Source organism: Heterocephalus glaber, unplaced genomic scaffold (genome assembly GCF_053883595.1).
Source record: "Heterocephalus glaber isolate CG9 unplaced genomic scaffold, H.glaber_assembly_v1.0 deba00001465, whole genome shotgun sequence".
Classification (NCBI taxonomy): Eukaryota; Metazoa; Chordata; class Mammalia; order Rodentia; family Bathyergidae; genus Heterocephalus; species Heterocephalus glaber.
Genome location: NW_028258312.1, coordinates 1,508,221 through 1,528,516, shown reverse-complemented (window position 1 = coordinate 1,528,516; position 20,296 = coordinate 1,508,221). Strand labels below are relative to the sequence as shown.

General features: G+C 41.7%; 1 protein-coding gene across 25 annotated transcripts in view; it reads right to left on the bottom strand.

The window, feature by feature from the left end:
• Positions 1-20,296, bottom strand: part of Sil1 (SIL1 nucleotide exchange factor) — a 301,994-nt gene that overhangs the window by 219,029 nt on the left and 62,669 nt on the right. For 2 of the 25 annotated variants that reach the window (XM_087180671.1, XM_087180662.1), the window contains exon 5: positions 5,932-6,013. The exons of the other annotated variants lie outside the window; for them this stretch is intronic. The gene's annotated coding sequence lies outside the window, so the exon portion shown is untranslated. The remainder of the gene's footprint in view (positions 1-5,931; positions 6,014-20,296) is intronic. 25 annotated transcript variants of the gene reach the window in all.

The following is a 20,296-nucleotide window of genomic DNA, read 5'->3' as shown; positions in this document are numbered from 1 at the left end:
ATGCTCTCAGAAATATGGATTGCCAGCTTACTGCAGCCCAGAGCAGATGCTCATGGAGCGGGTAAGAAGAGGCCACCTAACCCCCACCTCCCTCAGAGCCTCACATCCTCCACTCAATTCAGACAAGACTAGGGGAGGGAACTGGGCTCCATGTAAACAAGACATCGGCTGGTAAGTTTTGTCTTCTCTGAGAAAAGAAAACAAAAGAATGGAATGAGAATGGCAAGAGGCCAAAAGAGAGGGAAGAAGTGGGGGAAGGGGTTTGACTGGTCTCTGGCAGCTTCTGACAAGGCTGGCTGGCCACAGGGACACTTGGTGCTGTGAGTCTCAGGAAAGAGCACAGGGAGACCAGGAAAAGGTCGTAAATGTCCTATGTAAGTAGTCACTTCAGAAACCTGCCTTAAGGCTCCATTTTACCTACACTCTATTGTCCATGTATTTGTTTTCCCCAATCTTTTAGAAAAAGTGAAAAGATATGAATTCTTGTTTCTATTTTTTTTTTTTTTTTTTTTTTGGTACCGGGGACGGAACTCAGGACCTTGCCCTTGTGAGACAGGCTGAGGCACCACTGAGCTAAATCCCCAGCCCTATTGTTTTTATTTTATAAGGAGGAAACTGAAGCAAAGAAACAAGAAAAAAAACATTGGGTAGAAACCATAACACACAGATTTAAAGTCCAACAAACCTAAGATTGGTTCTTGGTTCTGCCAATTCCTAGCTATGTGATCTAGAGCATACCTTCACTAAATCTCAGTTTCTTTACCTATAAAATGAACACTATAAGAGTTCCTATTTCAGGCCAGGAATTTAGCTCAATGGCACCCGGGCCTACCTCGGAAGCCCAAGGTCCTGAGTTTAATCCCCAGTTGGAGGAAGTGGGGTGGGGGTGGGGGGTTCCTATTTCAAAAAGTGGTAGGGTAGATTAAACAAAGCCCTCACAGCTGGCTATCTCTCCCATCAGTGGAATTGGGATGATGACTATTGCCCCTGGAGCCTCTGCCTGGACAGGGCAGGCACACTGGATTCACTCCCCAGAGCTCCTACCTTTCCAAAATCCACATACTCTCCAGCTGACCCATGCCTCAAACTAGTAGAGAGACTCTCAGGCTTGAAAATGGAAAGACTCAAGTGACTTTTCTGCTGAAATCCCAAGGCAATCTTGGCCCACACAGAGCTTTTCCCAGTGTTCTGACATCCAGAGAGCCAAGCCCCTGGAATGGGGAACTGCCAGCTGCAGGAACAGCTGTAAGACAATCCCCTGCTTTACACACTGAAGGGTAGACAATGAGCTTTTCCCACATTCATTACTATTTATGGGCTACACAAACTCATACACACTCACACAGTCACTCACCTCTACACAAACAGAAGCTCACCACCTAATTTAAGCAGACAAATACGAAGCTGTAAAAACAATGCAAAGAGGACGCTGAAAGGACATCCCTGACAAGGAAGAACAATGTGCAGAAGCTTAAAAAAATTAATAGAATTTTAAAGAATAATTTGAAGGACAAGAGAAACAAGTTCGGAATAGTCAGGCAAAAAGGCTTTTTTCCCTAAGACACAAACTAAACCGAAAGTCAAAAGGCAGAAACCAAAACAGAAAGAGCCTTTGAACAATAAAAGCATGGCTATTCACTGCAGTCCAGCCCAACTGGCTAGAATGGACTCAGAACTGGCCTTTTGTACAATGAAGATAGAATTTGTCCCAATTATTGAAGTTATGCCAAGGGCCAACCAAACAAGAGACTATTCGCATAGCCAAGGCACTCAGGAAGGAAACTGAGTAAAGGAAGCTGCTGGCAGGTGGGAGGTTCATAATGAACCCAAGCGTCTACCTAACCAGAGAGTTACAAAGGCAAAAGTTACTCTTGCAGCCAGCAAGGGAGAGCCCAAGAGAAGCCTTTCCAGGAGCCAGGTTCTGGTCCTACCACAGAGCAGAGGGAGCCCAGGATGGTTCCATAGGCCCAGTTGAAACTATAGAGCCCTAGAAAGAGGGCAAAAAAAGAAGGGATGACATATGAAGGAGTATTCCTCACCTTTTTCTCAATATTCTGTACCCCAGAAGGTAGAAAGACATGATCTACCCAGCTTGTATCCCAGTAGGGAAAAGTACAGATCTTCAAGAAGGTAGCTAAGCCACAGCCTTCTAAGAACCTGAACACTAGAAGGGTGCTTACGGCTCAATTTTCATTTGGACTGCTAAGGACCCACAGACATGGAAGCCACTATCTACAGACAGAATAACCATAGTCTAGTGTCATTATGCACAGAGCTTGTCAGTGGATCCAGAACTCTAGCAATGTCATACCTGTTGAAGACAAGAAGGTTAAGAGGGTTAAAGCAGGGTAAAGTTTTGGTGCCACTGGCATACAGGTGACAACCAAAGCAACAAGATTAGAGTCACAGTCTTAGGGACAAACCTTAGAAAAGGACAGCAGGCCAAGAATAGTCTTTAATTCATGGCTGCAGGGTAGGAAAAGAAACGGGGCAAGCAAGGAACCCAGAGGAGCAACAATAAGATTAGCACAGAATTACAAGGGTCAAGAGGAGAGAATTAAGAGAAAATGAAGTCATAGGCACAAGGACAGAACACTTTGAAAAGTTGAAGAGGATCACTGAAGTCTGGAAATTTAGGACCACTTATCTAAATGTGATTTTTTTTACCACCACCCCCAGCACTGAGGAGCAGAGCTGTCCCCAGCGCCAAGGAGGTGAGCCACAGGTGCCAGCAGCACACCCCGCCCCCCAGAATGAGAAGACACATAAGTCTCAAAACCAGACTTCCAGATCACCTAAGGCAACCCCAAAGGGAAACCAGATGGAACAATCTGATACTCAACCACCTGGACTCCCTGAACTGTCAACAAAAGAGGATCTGGAAAAAATGAAATCAGAAATAATTTCTCAGATAACAGCAGAGATTGTGCCCATAGTGCAAGACATGATTAATAAATCTAGAGAGGACACAAATAAAAAATAGAGGAGCTGAGGAACATGATGGAATTCCAACATAAGAAACAAATGGAATCCATAAAACAGATGGATTTCCAGGAGATTAAATGTGATTTTTTTTTCAACATTCCACTAGGGTCTTAATAACAGAGGGAGGGGACCTCCAGTGGAACTATGCAGAGATTATCCAATGCCATACAATAGGTTCCTATGATGGTATAGAGTCACCTCCAACATATATATCCTCGGGACAGTGATGGGCTCAGTCACACCAGCAGGAGGATCGGGCAGGGAGGAAATTCTCAAGAAGAACTCCATCAGGCACAATGGCCTTCTATGAACCTCAGCCATGCCTCAGACTGCTCAAGAGCTGTAGTTCTTACACTTAGTAGAGCTGTAATAATCATAATTGCAGTAAATGGTGAGGGGGAGAGAGAGAATACCATAGTGACACCTCATCCTCCAGTATTTCAATGCAATAACTGGATATCCGAAAGGAAAATAAATTCTGTCAAATAATAACTACAGTCAACATTTATGGAGTACTGTCTATGTTCCAAGCAAAGTACTGGGCTCATTTACTCTTCACAACAACTCTCTGAGGTGTTTCTAATACGCTGCTCATTTTACCCGTGAGGGACCAAAATTCAGAGAGGTTAAATAACTTGCCAGAGTCCATGCAGCCAGAGACTAGCAGAGTGAGGACTCAAAGCCAGTTTGACTCCAGAACCTATGCTCTTCCCACAAATCATGCTGTCTTTCCAGTGGTCTGTGAAATCAGCCAATGAAACTGGACTCATCATTTTATTTATTCTGCAACAATAAAAATAAAAAGGCACATTTTATGTCAGGGCAGAAATTTTTAAATGGGCCTACAGGGGCCCTCTTGTGGAGAGACCCATCCTTACCAGGTCCAAGTTTCTATACCACACACCAACACCCACACCTTTAGATTACTAAATGTCCTTGATAATGTACAGCCCAGCCCACAGCAGAGACAGGGACATTCAAAAGAAAGAATGCTCTTGATTCAGACTACAGCCAGGTCACTGGCTCCCTCTGTGGCTTAATCTCTTAACCTCTCATCATTCAAGTTTGCTAGCTGTACATTCAGCAAAGCATCGCTGCTCCCCCTCACAGAGCCTAGTGCCAAACACTACCCTCACATATACCCAAATGTCTGGCAAGAACTCAACAGAGAGGAGGGGAAATCTATATTCAGTAAAAGCTGGCCAAGACAGTATCTAAACTCATTTCCAACTATTTATATGATCCTGACACCCTACCACCCATCTAAGATGAGATTGTTTTTACATGGCAAAAAAAGAATATGAAGCACAGAAAGATGAATGGGGCTTAACTAAGCATACCTGAAAGTGACCAGATAAATTAGAGAAATAGTCTGGATGTGGCCAGGGCAATTTTACTAGATTGAAGTAAATTGAAGCTCTTAACAGACAGTGGGCCAGTGACTACTTGACTCTGCCTACGGTCCTGAGAGTGATTAGCCTGTATCTGGTGATAAGAACAAAGGTTAGCAGAGCTCCATTCTATTCCATCTCCACTACATTGCAATGGAAAAAACACAGGCTCTGGATTTCAACTCAGGCCTCCCTGACTAGCTGTGTGTCTTTAGGCTGGATGCTTAATCTGGCCAAGTCTCAATTCCTTCATCTGTAAAGGGACTTGATAGTAACTATTTAGGAGTGTGGTCATTAGACTAAATAATATGACAGAGCATATAGCTCAGTGTCTGACATGAAGTAGAGCTTCAAGAAGCTTTTAACTCAGTATTAACTATTATAAGGAGCAAATCTGAATAAAAGACAGGATAGACAAAAGCAGTGGGGGTTTCATTCCATCCAGGATTGTATTCCTTGGAGGCCACCTTTCTTGAATCATGAGTCTACCCACACACCTAGACTACATGTTCAATGGTTATAGATACATTTCCTCTGAAACCTTTAATCAAGGATAGCTGGCTCTGCATCAGTACTAGCTTACCAAAAGCAAGCAGATACTTCAGAGCCCAGCTTACAGATGACCTGGGCCTGTCTCCAAATTTCTGTTACTGCTCTTCTACTTCTAAGGGAAAGTCAGGCAGAGCAAAAGTACTCAAAGCAAGTCCAATAGACTAGATTGCTGGAATCACCCTGGGCAAAGGCAGCTGGCATTGACAGAGTTAGGGTCTCAGGATTCCCTTTTGCTCTACTGTTTTAAAATAATATCTGGGATAACCAGGTACCCTCTCTTCTGTTCTGGAGGCTCAAGTGACTCTACTACAACCTCTGTTGCTCTGTAACCTGCAGGTGGTGAGAGTTCCCTAGGGAGGATGGCAGACACCCCAGAAGCCAGGAAATGAAGTTGATGACATTCAGAATATGGCCACAGATTTCTCTCTAGAGGATCAGGAATGCCTGGACCCTACTCAGTAGGATTTGTATAGTGATGTAATGTTAAAGAATCTTGCTTGAAAAAGAAACCCAGAGAAGAAAAGGGAAGATTTAAATGGCTAGTACTCAACAGTTGTAAGAACCAAAGCACCTAGAGTCCTTCAGCCCTATCACAAACCCTGGACAAAACCACAAAGCCAGAATATTTGCACAGGATGATGGTACCTACTACAAGAGACATTTAGCAATTCCTAGGATAAGCTGACCATGTTCAACTGGTGGTCCAAGTCTTACACAAGAAGAAACATCTTTTGGAGTTGTGCCCCCAGGACATTAGCCCACCGTAGCAAATCCATCAAAGCTTGTTGCTTTATTTGTTCTGAGAACAGCTTGATCCCCCTTTAATTGATCATTATTAGCTCCCTTCAGTTGAAGCCCCTTTTCACCCATTAAAGTCTTACTGTGTATCTGCTTGCATAAATAAATAGGTAGTAACTGGATTTCCTGACAACAGGCATGATGAACTTTCCCTATACCTACTCCCAAAGAACATCACAAAGTTTCACACATTCTCTCCACATACCACAGTTTGCAGATCGAGAGGGATCAGAGTTTATCTTTCCTTTCCCCTGTGGTCTCCACGCTTCCAAACAATGTCAGGGCCTCTTAATGGGATTAAAATAGAGAAAAAGGTAAGACTTCCAGTCTATGGCTCCAAAAGGACTATCTGCAAATCAGTAAAATATCAACCCATATTCTGAGCCACTGTGAATTTTAAGTACACCACATTTATACTCTAGAAACAAGTATAACACAGAGATATTTTAGCAATAACCTCAGTTCTCTGAACATACTGGGCACCATATTATGGAACCAAACATACAAAAGGTCCCTCAGGAGGTTAAGGTTCTGTTCACCACCAGTAGATAAGGGCTTTCCACATCTGAGGCTCAGTGGCACGATTATTAAAAAGAAAACCTTCCTGAGAAATATGCCACTAAAAAATTGGATACTGTTTTGGGCAGCTTGAAACACAAATTACAACTTTGTATTGATAATAGGTAACAATTAGGATACTCCTTAAACCCAATCGAGGAGCCTCAAGAAAACAGCATTTACTTACAGAAACACTTGATGGCAATAAGAGGATGGGTCACCAAGCACAGAACTCGCTACTGCCATGTTGGCAATGACTATGCCTTCCAGGTAAGTCAGCAACTACAACATTATATTTTTAACATGACTCAGAACACAAGATTATTTATAATACAAGAGCTTTAAAAACTTGAAAGGGAAATGAATTTTAAAACATACACATTTACATACGTGGGCAGAAACACAAAAATCAGATGCCTCTCAACACAGCTCAGAGAGCCATAACTCACGGGTTTCACAATCCCACCCCACACCCAGAGAAAATCCAGGCGCCTTCTCCAAGAGATGGTGGGAGGTTGGGTAGGTAGCCAAGAAACAAAGAAACCTAAACTCAGCACTTGGCAAGACAATTAAGGAGCAGAGGATTTTAAATGCATTGTTTCTGACTCTAAATATGTCTGCATTTATTACCAATTTGGGATCAGAAACTACATTTAGTTCTGCCATGACCACGCGCTAAAAATATTAAGCAGAGTATTCCCTAGGAAAACTCCCTGTTGCAGCAGCCTCATTTCAGAGCCACCTCTGCTATGGTCCCAGGGCTCCCCATCCTGAGCTTTGCTGAAAGCCTTATGAGTGGAACTGCCACTCTCCTGCCAAGGCCTCCTTTACATCTCAGAAGGCAACAACAGAAACCAGAGCTAGGGACTGCCCAACCCCTCAATCCTACTAGGGCAGTCTTTGGAGGTCCGTGAAGTTCTATTTCTATTTCACAAACTTATAACTATTAGAATCTACCTGACTGGGAGCTCTACAAGGTTAAGGACAATTGTCTGACTAACCCAATGCTATAGCCTCATTATCTAGCACTGTGCCTGGTACTCAAAAATTACCTATTGCCAAATGTGGTAGTGTATGCCTGTAATCCCAGTACTCTGGGAGGCTGAGGCAAAAGGATAGCAAATTTGAGCCCTGCCTGGTCAATTTAGCAAGACCCTGTCTCAAAATAAAAAACATAAATTAACTAAAGTGGGTGAAGGACGTAGCTCAGTGTGAGGTCCTGGGTTCAATCGTCAGTACTGCAAAAATATAAATACACAGATACAGATATAATCTGTTGACTAAACTGGGCATGGTAGTTCCTGCCTATAATCCCAGCACAACTGGACATGAGACAGGAGGATTGCCATAAGTTCAAGGCCAGCCTGGGTGATACAGTGAGTTCAAAGGCAGCCTGAACTGCATAGCAAGACCCTGTCTCAAAAAATAAAATAGGGCCGGGAATTTAGCTCAGTGGTTCCACCGCCTGCCTTTAAAGTGCAAGGTCCCAAGTTCGATCCCCAGTACCAAAATAAATAAATAAATGACAGCACAATTGGAAATGATGCTGCCATTAAAGTAGGTTTTAAAAAATAGATTGAAGTGATACATGAAAACAGATACATAAAATTTTTAATAGTACATGTTTGTAGTACATCTTGATTACAATCATTGTGGGAAGGAGGTACATGTACAAAACATATCTTAATATTTTTATTCCCCTTCTCTTCCCTTCCCTCCCTTCTTCCTCCATCTCAAGAGGTTAAAATATTGCTGAATAATCCTGCTGAGTAGAAGCAGAAGAATACAACAGCATACATGTATGAATTACTTCTTTTAAAAAAGTGTGATTACCTCTATGATTATTTGTGAACTTTAAATTGTGGAAGGCTATGCTCAGTGGAGTCTTTCATCTTGAAATGTTAGATATATGAATTTTTGCTTTTTTGGTACCGGGGATCGAACTCAGGTCCTTGTGCTTACAAGGCAGGCGCAGTGCCACTGAGCTAAATCCCTGGCCCGAAATGTTAGGTATATGAGAAAACACTTTTTTGTGTTTGGTGCCAAGGATTAAACCCAGAGCCTCAAATATTCTAGGCAGCTGCTCTACCACTGAGCTATATTCCCAGCCCAAAATAAATATTATTTTTAACATACAGCCACTCCCTTTTCAGCTGACTTGCTCTGATCTCTTGGATGACCTAGAGGCCTTGTTCCTATTAAGTGAGCCTGAGGTTGGATCATCCATCCATCAGCCCAAGGAAAAAGAGATCACACAAGTAAAGTCCAGCTCATCAACCTGACCCTGTTTGCCAGGGCAGCTTTCTGTCTGGCTCCTTAGAAGACAGCAAAGATAAAAGTTTCAAGACAAAATGTATGGAAAAACTAATCAAGCCAGAGCTCCAAACAGGCAGCCCCAGGCCAGAGAGCCCAGGGCTTACAGGACAGCAAAGCCTTCTCAAGCTCTTCCAAAAACAGACGACACAGGAACACTTCCTAATGCATTCTATGATATCAGTGCTATCCTGATACTAAAACTAGAAAAAGACACAAGAAAACTACAAGCCAATATCCCTTCAGAATATATATGCAGGTCAGCGGTGCTGTGCCTGCCTCACAAGCGCAAGGTCCTGAGTTCAATCTCTGGTACTGGAAAAAACAAACAAACAGAATATACATGCAAAAAATCCTGAACAAAATATTATCAAACCAAATTCAATAGCATACTAAAAGGATTACACAACATGACCAAGTGGCATTCATCTCAGGAATACAAGGGTGGCTCAACAAGAAAATCAATGTAGTACATCATATTAATAGAATGAAGGGAGGTTTCATTTTTGTTTTTTTGAGACAGGGTCTCACTACAGAGTTTTGCCTGGCCTTGAACGCACTATGTAGAGGTCAGGCTGGCCTAGAATGTGTAGCAATCCTATTGCCTCAGCCTCTTGAATGCTGGGATCATAGAAGTGTGCCACAATTTTTTTGAGGCAAAATGTATAATCACAGAATAAATCATGCTTAGCTCCACTGATAAAGAAAAGGCATTTAGCAAAATTTAATACAGTACCTACTTTTTGTGATAAGAACATTAAATAAGCCAGGAAAACAGTATCTTCAACATAATAAAGGACATACATGAAAAATTTATAGATAACATCATATTTAATTGTGAAAGACTAAAAGTTGTTCCCCTAAGATCAAGAATAAGAAACCTGGCATGGTGACACAAACCTGTAACCCCAGCACTCTAGATGCTGAAGCGGGGGGGGGGGGGGGGGGGGGGTGGAGAGTTCAAAGACTATGTGAAATACATAGTGAGACCTTGCCTCAAGAAAACATAAAAAAAATAAAAAAGAACATGTGCTTTTACCATTTCCATAACACAATACTGAAAGTTCCAACCAGAGCAATTAGGCTAAATAAATAAATAAAAGGCATCTATATTGGAAAGGAAGAAGTAAAACTATTTCTTTGTATAGGTAACACAATTTTATATGTAGAAAACCCTAAAGAATAATTAAACAGCAAAGTTGTGAAATATAAAATCAATACTCAAAAATTAGTTGTATTTCTTTTATATATCAGCAATAAATAATCTGAAAATGAATTTAGGAAGCAATTTTATTTAAAATAGTATCCAGCAGCTGGGCATGATGGTACACGCCTGTAAATGCCAGCATTCTGGAAGATAGCAAGTTTGACCACAGTTTGAACAATTTAACACGACTATGTCTCGAAAACAAAATTTAGCCAGGCACAGTGGTATATGCCTGTAATACTAGTGCTTTGGGATGCTGAGGCAGGAAGATCACAAGCTCAAGTCCAGGCTGGGCAACTTAGTGATTTAGCAAGACCCTGACTCAAAATAAAAAATGGAAAAAGGGCTGGGGATGTAGGTCAGTGCAAAGATGCTGGGTTCAACCCTCAATATGATTGATAGGTATATAGATAATAGACAGATAGATGGATAGGTGGATGATAGAAAGAAAAAATATCAAGCTAGGAGTGGGGCTGAGGCAGAAGGATTGTGAGTTCAAGGCCAGGCCAAGCTACATAGCAATTTCAAGGCCAGCCTAGACTACATAGCAAGTCCAAATAAATATATATATATATATATATTTTTTTTTTAATATGTGTGTATTATGTATATATACATGCCTGGCTCATATGCAAAATAATCTTGAAAAAGAAGAACAAAGTTAAGAGAATTCACAAGTCCTGCTTTCAAAACTTACCACAAAGCTAGAGTAGTGAAAGTATAATACTGCCAGGCATAAAGGCACACACCTACAATCCTAGCACTCAGGAGGCTGAGGCAAGAGGATCGCTGTGAGTTGGAGGACAGCCTGGGCTACACAGTAAGTTCAAGGCCAGGCTGAACTATATAGCGAGACCCTGTCTCAAAAAAAAAGTATACTATTAGGGCCGGGGATTTAGCTCAGTGGTTCCACCGCCTGCCTTGCAAGCACAAGGTCCCAAGTTTGATCCCCAGTACCAAAAAGAAAAAAGTATAATATTGACATAAGAATAAACATAAAAACCAATGGAATAAAATTGAGGCCAGAATTAAGCCTTCACATCTACAATCAATTGATTTATGTATACTGTATATGTGCATAAAACATGTGTACTAATGAGGATTGAACCCAGGGCTTTGTACATGCTAGGGGAGCATTCTACCATAGAGCTACATCCTCAACCCTTTTGAAAATTTTATTTTGAGACAGTGTCTTGCTAAACTGCCCAGGCTAACCTCAAATTTGTGATCTTCCTGCTCAACTTCCTTAGTAGCTACTGTTTGTTTGTTTTTTGAGACAAGGTTTCACTGTGTAGTCCAGGCTGGCCTTGAATTTAGGGTGATCCTTCTGCCTCAGCCTCCTGTGAGCTGGGATTATAGTCAATTGATTTTTAACAAGTGTGCCCTTGACTAAAAATGGATCAAAGACCTAAAAATTGAAAGATAAAATTATAAAATTCTTAGAACAAAACAGAAGGGCAAACCTTCAAGACTCTGATTTGGCAATGATTTCTTAAATATGTCACAAAAATCACAAGTGACAAAAGAAAAAACAGATAAACTGACCTACAATAAAATTTAAATTTGGGGGGCATCAGAAGACATTATCAAGAAAGCAAGAAGATAAACTAGAGAATGAAAGAAAATGTTTACAGATCACATATCTGATATGGTTATAATATCCAGAAAATATATATAATTCCTACAATTCAACAAAACAAAAGAAACCCAATATAAAAATGGGCAGCTGAAGCTGGGCATGGTGGCACATATCTTTTTTTTTTTTTTTTGGTACCGGAGATCGAACTCAGGTCCTTGCACTTGCACAGCAGGCGGCAAAACCACTGAGCTAAATCCCCGGCCCCAGTGGCACACATCTTAATCACAGCACTTGGGAGGCTGAGGCAGGAGGATTACTGTGAGTTGGAGGCCAGCGTGGGCTATATGGTGAGTTCAAGACCAGCCTCAATTACATAAGGAAACCTTGTCTCAAAATTAACAAATAAATAAACAAATAAATCAATAAAAACAGGCAGCCAAGTTGGTGGTGCAAACCTATAGTCCAGTACACTGGGAGGCTGACACGGGAGGATAACAAGCACTGCCAGGGTAAGTTAGCAAATAAGCAAGATCTTGTCTCAAAGTTAAAAAAAAAAATTATTGTTTAGTGAGTACAGAATTTGTTTGAGGTGACAAAAAAACCTTAGAATTAAATAGTGGTGATGGTTATACAACATTCTTAATATATTTAATGCTACTGAGTTCTATCCTTAAAAATAATCACAATGACAAATTTTATCCTGTATGTAATTTGCAACACTAAAAAATTTTAAAGCAATGTAAAGTGTCTATCCACTGGTAATTGTTAAAATTGGATAATGAGTACATGGAAACACTGTATTGTTCTCTCATTTGAAAAATTAAGAAATAAAAATGATGTTTTCTGTAGTTTTTTGATAGATATTCTTTGTCAAAGTAAAGAAGTCCTTGTCTTTTTTCTAAACTGCTAAGAAGTTTTACCATGAAGGAGTATTACATTTTATCGTGTGGTTTCCTACATCTACTAAGATGATCACTTAGTTTTACCTTTAACCCATTAATGTGGTAAATTTTACCCATATGTTCTCTAAAGTGAATGTACCTTTTAGACTCTTCAACTATTGGAATAAGCCCAACTTGGTCAGATGCTAAATTTTATGTCCTGTTAGATTTTATGTGCCATGGTTTGTTGTTCCTCCATATATTCCCATATATTCTGTGCATCTATCATGAGAGCCACAAATCTCTATTATAAATATGAACTCCCTGAGAGCACAGACTCATCCACTGTTCTATTCCTAGCTAGTGCAAGTCTAACACACACCAAGCACTCAAGCAAAGCATGGCTGATGAACAAGTAAATGAATGGGTGAGTGGAAAGATGAAAAGGTGCACAGATGAACACCTTAATCCAGAAAAGTGACATCTGCAGACATACAGAGGAGCTCTTTCATACAGGGAAACATTCAAAAGGGTCACTAACCACTCCATAAAGGTATCTGCTCTGTCTGGACAACTCAGTTTGAGTGCAGCTCTATAAACCAACCCCTACATATTCCCACTGGCCCTCTGTACCCAATGAGCAACATTCCACAGTTCAGCGCCTACCTTCACCTATCAGAATGCAGCCCTCAAAACACAGAACACCCCAAACCTCAGATCTTATGTGGGCATTGAGGGGTAATTTGGCATTAGTTTCAAACTTAAAGTGTTCCTCTCAATCTCAGAGCTTATTCTCAATAATCAAAATGGCCTCGTCCCAATCCTGATTGGCACAGAAAAAGCCTATCCCATTAACAACTCACTGCATCAGCAGAACAGAGGAGAGTAATCAGCAAGAGAAACGGCTGAATTATTTCAGCAGCTGTAAATTATGTGTTCTCTCCTCCTCTCCTCCAAGTCCACATTCAACTGTGCCCCACGCCTCCACAATGAACTTGCATTTGTCAAGTATCTATGTCAACTACAGTAACCAAGAAGTTCAAGAAGCAATATTAAAAAGCACTAATTAACTGATATTTAAATAACTATGTTTAATGTCAACAAAAATCACACTTTAACTTTAGACATCCCTTAGTCTATTAGTTGCTTGATTAAATTCCTTAAGATTCTTGGACACTGGCACAGAACACACTGCCCTGAGGAGCTATTCCTAGGCCCTGGCCTTAGCAGGACGTGGAAGGGGAGTGGCCCATATCCCTGGGGAAGGACCAAGAGAGCCCTAGTTTTCTTCTAGAGTCTCCTAATGAGGTGGTTTCTCTTCACAGCTCTGCTAGTCTCCATAGGGCAGCAAGAACATGAAAAATAAATACATTCTGAGCATGGAAAAGTGCCAAACCAGAATACAATTTATTTTTTAAAGTGCATTTTAAAAAAAATATATAAACCCAGGACAGTTACTTTTCCCATCTGGTATCTGTTCTTCCTTAGAGCAGTATATCACAAAACACTCAGGCATGTGTACAGAGGGTATACAACAGGATTTATGACAGCAGGTGGGGTCAGGGGACCATACAAGATGCCACCAACCAAATCTCAGCCTGCCAGGAGTCATCAGCCTGCAACTGACAGGGGTACAGCTCAGCCAGCCAGCAGCATTCTAGACTGGAATTTGCAAAGGGACTCAGTTCCAGTGAGTGAGTTTGTGATAAGAACACCAGTAGGACCTGGAATTCTTTCCTGTTATAGTAAGCTCCATGGGGACAGCTTGCCAGTGAGCCTGCTCACCAAACCAGATTTGCTGAAAGGGAGTGACATGCCACCTACCTGCCCAGGTAAAGGTCCTAGAAACAGTCTGTCTCACTGACTCCAGGCAGAGCACATCTGGACAAGGATCAGCAAGCACTGGGAACCTACATTTTGGATAGTAGCTGCCCTGAACCCAATCCTACTGTGTCAAGACACTATCATTTTAAGAGCAACAAGGGTGTGAGAGGCAGGCCAGGGATGTAGCTCAGTGGTGGCACACCTGCCTGGCAAGCACAAGGTCCTGAGTTTGAGTCCTAGTACCGGAAAAAAAAAAGTGTGAGAGACACCAAGTGGCCCACATTTGTTTATCCTTACAGCAGAGGCCCCAGTTCCTTCTATTTTACCTTCAGATTGACCAGCTCATGTGTGGCTGGCCTTACTTTTGTCACTCAGCCCTTCCCTATGCCCTCCTCTATTTAGCCTAAAGAGCTTGCCCTCCTAAAGTAGCAGGGAATTCTTTTCCAATTATTCCATTCTGTCTCTCACTGCTCAGGGATTCCTCTTGTGGCAGCTCTCCCTAAAACATCCACAGCAGCCCCTGGCAATGCCAACAGAAAACACTAGGTAGAGGAAACAACCAGGAACAAGCCCTGGCTTCAAAGAAGCCAGATGTTTGGGTTGTAGCTCACAGGAATATGGAAAGCATCCAAAAACAAAAACAAAAACCAGGAATAATATGACTACACAGCCCAGACACATTGTTCATTTACTACCTGCAGTTCCACACCCACACCAAAGCCATTTCAAACCCCAGATGAATAGTTAACAGTCATGTCAATCCAGAAAAAAATATATTTTTGCAAAGATCTTGTTCACCCTACCATATAAGATCACTATCAAAAGAGCAAAAATCCACAAACTATGAAAAGATGAATAAATCTATACTGCCTGCTAGGGAACAAACATCAGTTGCCATCCCAACACATCAAACTGAAGATTATATATCCCTCCAAATGTATCTGTTGAAACCTGCTTCATCTTAGATATGTGCCAGGTGCTTGGGATGCAAAAAATAAAAAAGGGTCCTGCCTTCAGGAGGGCCACAGAGACAGGTAAGCAAATCATAGTTACAGCAAATTTTGCGTTAAAGAGATCTGTCAGAGATGACTCTGAGGCAGAGAGAAGAGACATATCCTTCAGAAGAGGTGAACTGTGAAAATTAAGAGGGAAGGGCAGGACAGGATTTAGCTCAGTGGTGTCCATGCCTGCCTCAAAAGCACAAGGTCCTGAGCTCCATCCCCAGTACCAAAAAAAAAAAAAAAAAAAAAAAGAGGGAAGTGGGTTAGCCAAACAACAACAATAAGAAAGGCATATCAGGCAGAGACCTGACTGCTCTTTGAAGTCACAGAGGCATGAAACTAGAAATACACACTTATTTCAACAAATATATGCTGACCAAAGTGCTTATGGGCAGTACCATTATGGTGGAATACAAGAACCCTCTTTGCCAGACACATTAGTTAGGTTTCAAACCCATAGCTCACTGTACTGTCTTAGCAAACCTCTGGAACCTCTCTTCAGAACTGCATAATGGTGAAAGAGAGACAAGAGAGGCATGAAGAAAGCCTGCTAGTTTATAAAAGTGCTATCTGGAGAAGTGGTTCTCTACAATTTGTGAATTCTGTTTATTAACTACCCTGTAGTTCAATTACTTACTCTTACACCCAACTTCTGTCTTCCTTAATAGAAGAAGCCAGTAAACAGCATCTGGAACTGGACTGTATTACCCACCCACAGTAATCCACCCACAGTGGGCAACTTGAACAGGAAAGCAGCCTGAGATTCCGGGCACAGCCTTTGTGCCACCCTTCCCTAGAGAATATGCCTGCTATAGTGTCTTCTTACATGTTTCACATTCAACAAGTGAGCCCCCACTTTACCTTCCATGTGCCTGATCCTCTTCTAGAACTACCTCGCTCTCCTGCCCAAGCCAGAACCTGGGAGCTCTCAGTATTTCCTTCTCTCTTTTCTTCCTTCTCCCCGCCCCTCCCACCTATCATCAATTATTATTAATTTCATCTGCTAAGTTTCTCCCTGCCCCAGTGTTTCTGCTCACATGCCCAAACTCTTATATCCACCCTCACTTTCCAGGCGAAGGCAGCCCCCACAGGCTTTCTTTTTTTTTGGTACCAGGGATCAAACTCAGGACCTTGTGCTTGTGAGGCAAGCAGAACCACTGAGCTAAATCCCCAGCCCCCCACAGGCTTTCAATGAAGCTGGACCCAAACAGAGCAGTACAATGAGGAAACAGAAGGTATACAACTTTAATGGATCTCTTATCTGTTCAGCCCAGGATTTCTGGAATACGCAACATCCAGTCTCCCAAGCTCCTATAAAGATTCTTAATAAAAGCCACTTTTTCCTTCAGATGAAGAGAGGCACTCAGAGAGTCCATTCAATAGCCAAAGAAGTTAGAAAGTGGGCTACAGGGAAGGTCTGGTGCCTGCATAAGTCCTCAGTAAATGCCAATGCATTTGGGAGCCCAGAGCCTGAAGTCAGGCCTATGACTATGGGAATCAAATCCCAAGTAAGGCAAGCTTGGTTCCCCAAAGCCCACCCCTCTCTGGCCATGCAGCGAAACCACAAGAACAACCACTGAACTGAGAAGTTCTCATCCCTACACCCTACACCATAAGGAAACCCCTGCCATAAGGAAAACCATTTGGTGATATCATTTGCATCCACTAAAGCAGATGGAATAAGGCAATTTTTAGGAAAAGGACATTGGTGTTGACAATACCTTGGAGCTTTATTTTCCAAATTAAAGACAGAAAGAGAGACAGACAGACAGATAGATACTGAAGAGGAAGGAAAGATCTGACCATGCCTCCCAGCCTCAACACAATGGAAACCTTCCCTTCACCCCACTCCCTAAAATTTACTCTCAGACCAGCACAGAGGAATAAATGTCTGTTGAACAAATAAATGAAGAAATGAACAAACAGTAGACTGAGGAGCTAGAGAGAGGGGTAACAGGACAGAAAGAAAGCCTCATTCAAAAATCATTTCATTTATTTGGACACCCATGAGCACCTAGTATGTACTATACACCAGTGCAAAATGAGGGGAACACACAGGTGTGCACAACTGTGAAAGAAATGAGCAGGAAGAAAAGCCCTCTCCCTCATCTCCCTGGCATGGCATCTTTCCAAATGTTACTGTCAGCGCCTCCTGTTTTCCTGAAATTAAAGCCATGCCTAACGGCACACATGCAAATAAAAACTTCACTTTTTATTGCATCCAGTACTTTGGGGCCCTGTGGTTTCTTTTCTAAGAAAAAACCTGTCATTCATCTCCTTGATTAAAAATTGATTTAATTTAGCTTTCATTAGGTAGGTACAAGGGGAAAACATATAGATTCACAGAGACAACATGCCCAGCAACAGGACTGTGATGAGCTACAGTGACTACACAGTTGGGTCCCAACCCACTGCGGATGAAAGAAAATTAAAAAGCTCACAACAAGGAGCTTAAGCTCCAGCCAAAAGGAATTATCTTCCCACAAGCATCTCTGTCGGATTTTTGGTTAATGGAAAAAACTTTTAAAAGAGAAGGAAAGGAAACCCTAAGGATATTTAACATAAAACTTAGATTTTCTATATTTTTTCAAATTCCCTGCAGGGAGAATCAGCAAAGAGGTCTTTATTTCTCAGTCCTACTTTTTAAAACTTTTCCTGTTGATATGACATTGTCATAAAATTTTTCAATTTGTAGAGAGTAAAGAGCGGGGGAAGGTGCAGTAGCTGAGGAATTTTAAGCTGGTGTGCAAGGGCTCTGCAGTGAGAGCCAAGAGAGCTGTCGAAGAGGTAGGAGGAGCAGTCCTGAACACCACTCACTCAGCTATGCTGCCTTTAGCTATGGGGCTAAGATCAAACACCAGGTACTCAGGCCTGAGGCAGGCCACATTCTCCATGTGTCAGACTCTCACACTCAGACTGTGACTTGGAGCCAATAGATAGGCTTCACTACAATGTCAAAGGATTCCAGGGTACAAGATCAGCAAATTGCAGTACAAGTGTATACCTCAATTAAATGTTATAGAGATTATTCTATATCCAGAGCTTGAATTTGACCCATCCTCCCCTACTAGAAACTATTTAATGTTTTTCCCAGACCTTCAAAATAAAGGCCAAATTCTATACCCAAACCCCTCTACCACCCAGAGCCAATCAATATCCAGTTTCCTCTCTTTCCTCACCTTGTTTACAGCTGCTTTTATACAAAATTTTTCCTACTGCTCTAAGATATCTTGTCTCCCACCTCCACGCTTTTGCACATCATTCCCTCTGCTTGGAATGCCATTTTCTTTCCTCTTTATCTGACAATTACTACTCATCCTAAAGGTTTCACTTTATGGTTTGTTTTTTGGGGGATCGAACTTGGGACCTTGTGCTTTCGAGGCAGGCACTGGAACCACTGAGCTAAATCTCTGGCCCCATGGGGTTTTTTTGTTTTTGTTTTTTTTTTCGTACCGGAGATCGAACTCGGGTCCTTGCGCTTGCACAGCTGGCAGCGAAACCACTGAGCTAAATCCCCAGCCCCAAGGTTTCACTTTAAAAGATACTTCCTCTAGATCTTCCCCAATGCTCCCCACAGAGAAGATTCTATGCTTCCAGAGGAGTCACCCCTCCACGATCACAGCATTTACTACACTTTTTTTTTTTCAGTAATGGGGATTGAATCAAAGGTCTTCACATTAAGCTACATCTTCAGTCTTTTTTTGTTTTTTGTTTTGTTTTGTTGGTACCAGGGATCGAACTTGGGTCCTTGCGCTTGCACAGCAGGCAGCAAAACCACTGAGCTAAATCCCCAGCCCTTATTTTTGTTTTTGAGACAGGCTCTTTCTAAGTCTCTAAATTGCCCAGGCTGGGCTCAAACTTCTGATCTTCCTGCCTCAACCTCCCAGAGTGCTAGAATTATAGGTATGTGGCACCATGCCCAGTTTATACTTTCTTATATAGCTGTCCTTCTCCCTGCTAGATCATAAGCATTGTAGAGAAAGGAACCATGTCCATTCTGCCATTCTGCATTTACACAGAACATACCTAACAGCCCCAACTAGTCTGACCCTCCACACAGAAGAAATATTTAATAAATTTTTAAGGGATGATTTAAAGTCTGTAAGGCTCACATCTCAGTTCTATTCTATTCACCTCTTAAAGCTACTTGCTGCCACTGCCACTACCACTATACTCCCAACTCCCTGATAGCTGGCCCAGGTCTTAACCTTAAGCATGTTCATCAATCATTTATTGACTACTTGCTATGTGATGAACAGTGTTCTGTAACTGAGTACAGAGATGACTTAGGCCCCTCTCCTGCCTTCTAGGCGACAGAAAGGCCATTTATATAAATAATTACCACATAATATAACAAGAATCATAATGGACAGACATAAGGGGTATAGATGATACAGAGAATGAGGCCTCAGAATTAAGTCAATCTTCCCAGTGCTTCTCTTCCCCCAGTGTCCTAAGCCAAATACACTCTGCCTCATTGTCACTGACAGAAATCCTTCTAGTATTCTTCAAGATCAGACTTCTTCAAGCTAGACTCCCATTATGTTTCAGATTAATTCAAATCCTTCCTGTCTTCAGCTTTCTTAACTTCTTCAGTTCTATTCCCAGGAATTTCACTTACATACAGTACATCCTGGCCTCTGCTCTATCCTGAGCCAAATTGTCCAAACTACTATCTTTCCATCTCCTTCCTCCACTGTCTTGGATGACACTTGGCATTTATAAAACCTCTACACTTACACAGAACATATGTAACAGCCCCCATCTACAATGAAGAAGACTCTCATAGGAGCAAAATTCCAGGAAAAATTAAATACAAAGTAACCCGTCATCAACACAGCCTTCCCCCTCTACTGTTTCCTCTTACAGATCTAAGTGGCATCATGACTTTCAAGAGGATCTTCCTAATTCTGTTACATTTCCAAGTAAGTTACGGCATCCCTCATTTACTAGTGTCCAGGCACTGACCCTCTGGCTTGTCCCTTAGGTCTCTGAATGGTTAAGGCCATTCTATCCAGCCATGCATTCATTTAATTAACAAGCACTGATCATCTCCATGAGCCAAGAACCATGTCTCCTACAATGCTATGCACAGTGTCCTGTATATAACACTTATTTGATTAATGTGTGTGACTGAACCACTAGTAAAAAGAAAACAAGGTAAGCTTCCCTACCTCCTGCTCAGAAACACTCCAGTGCAAAAAACA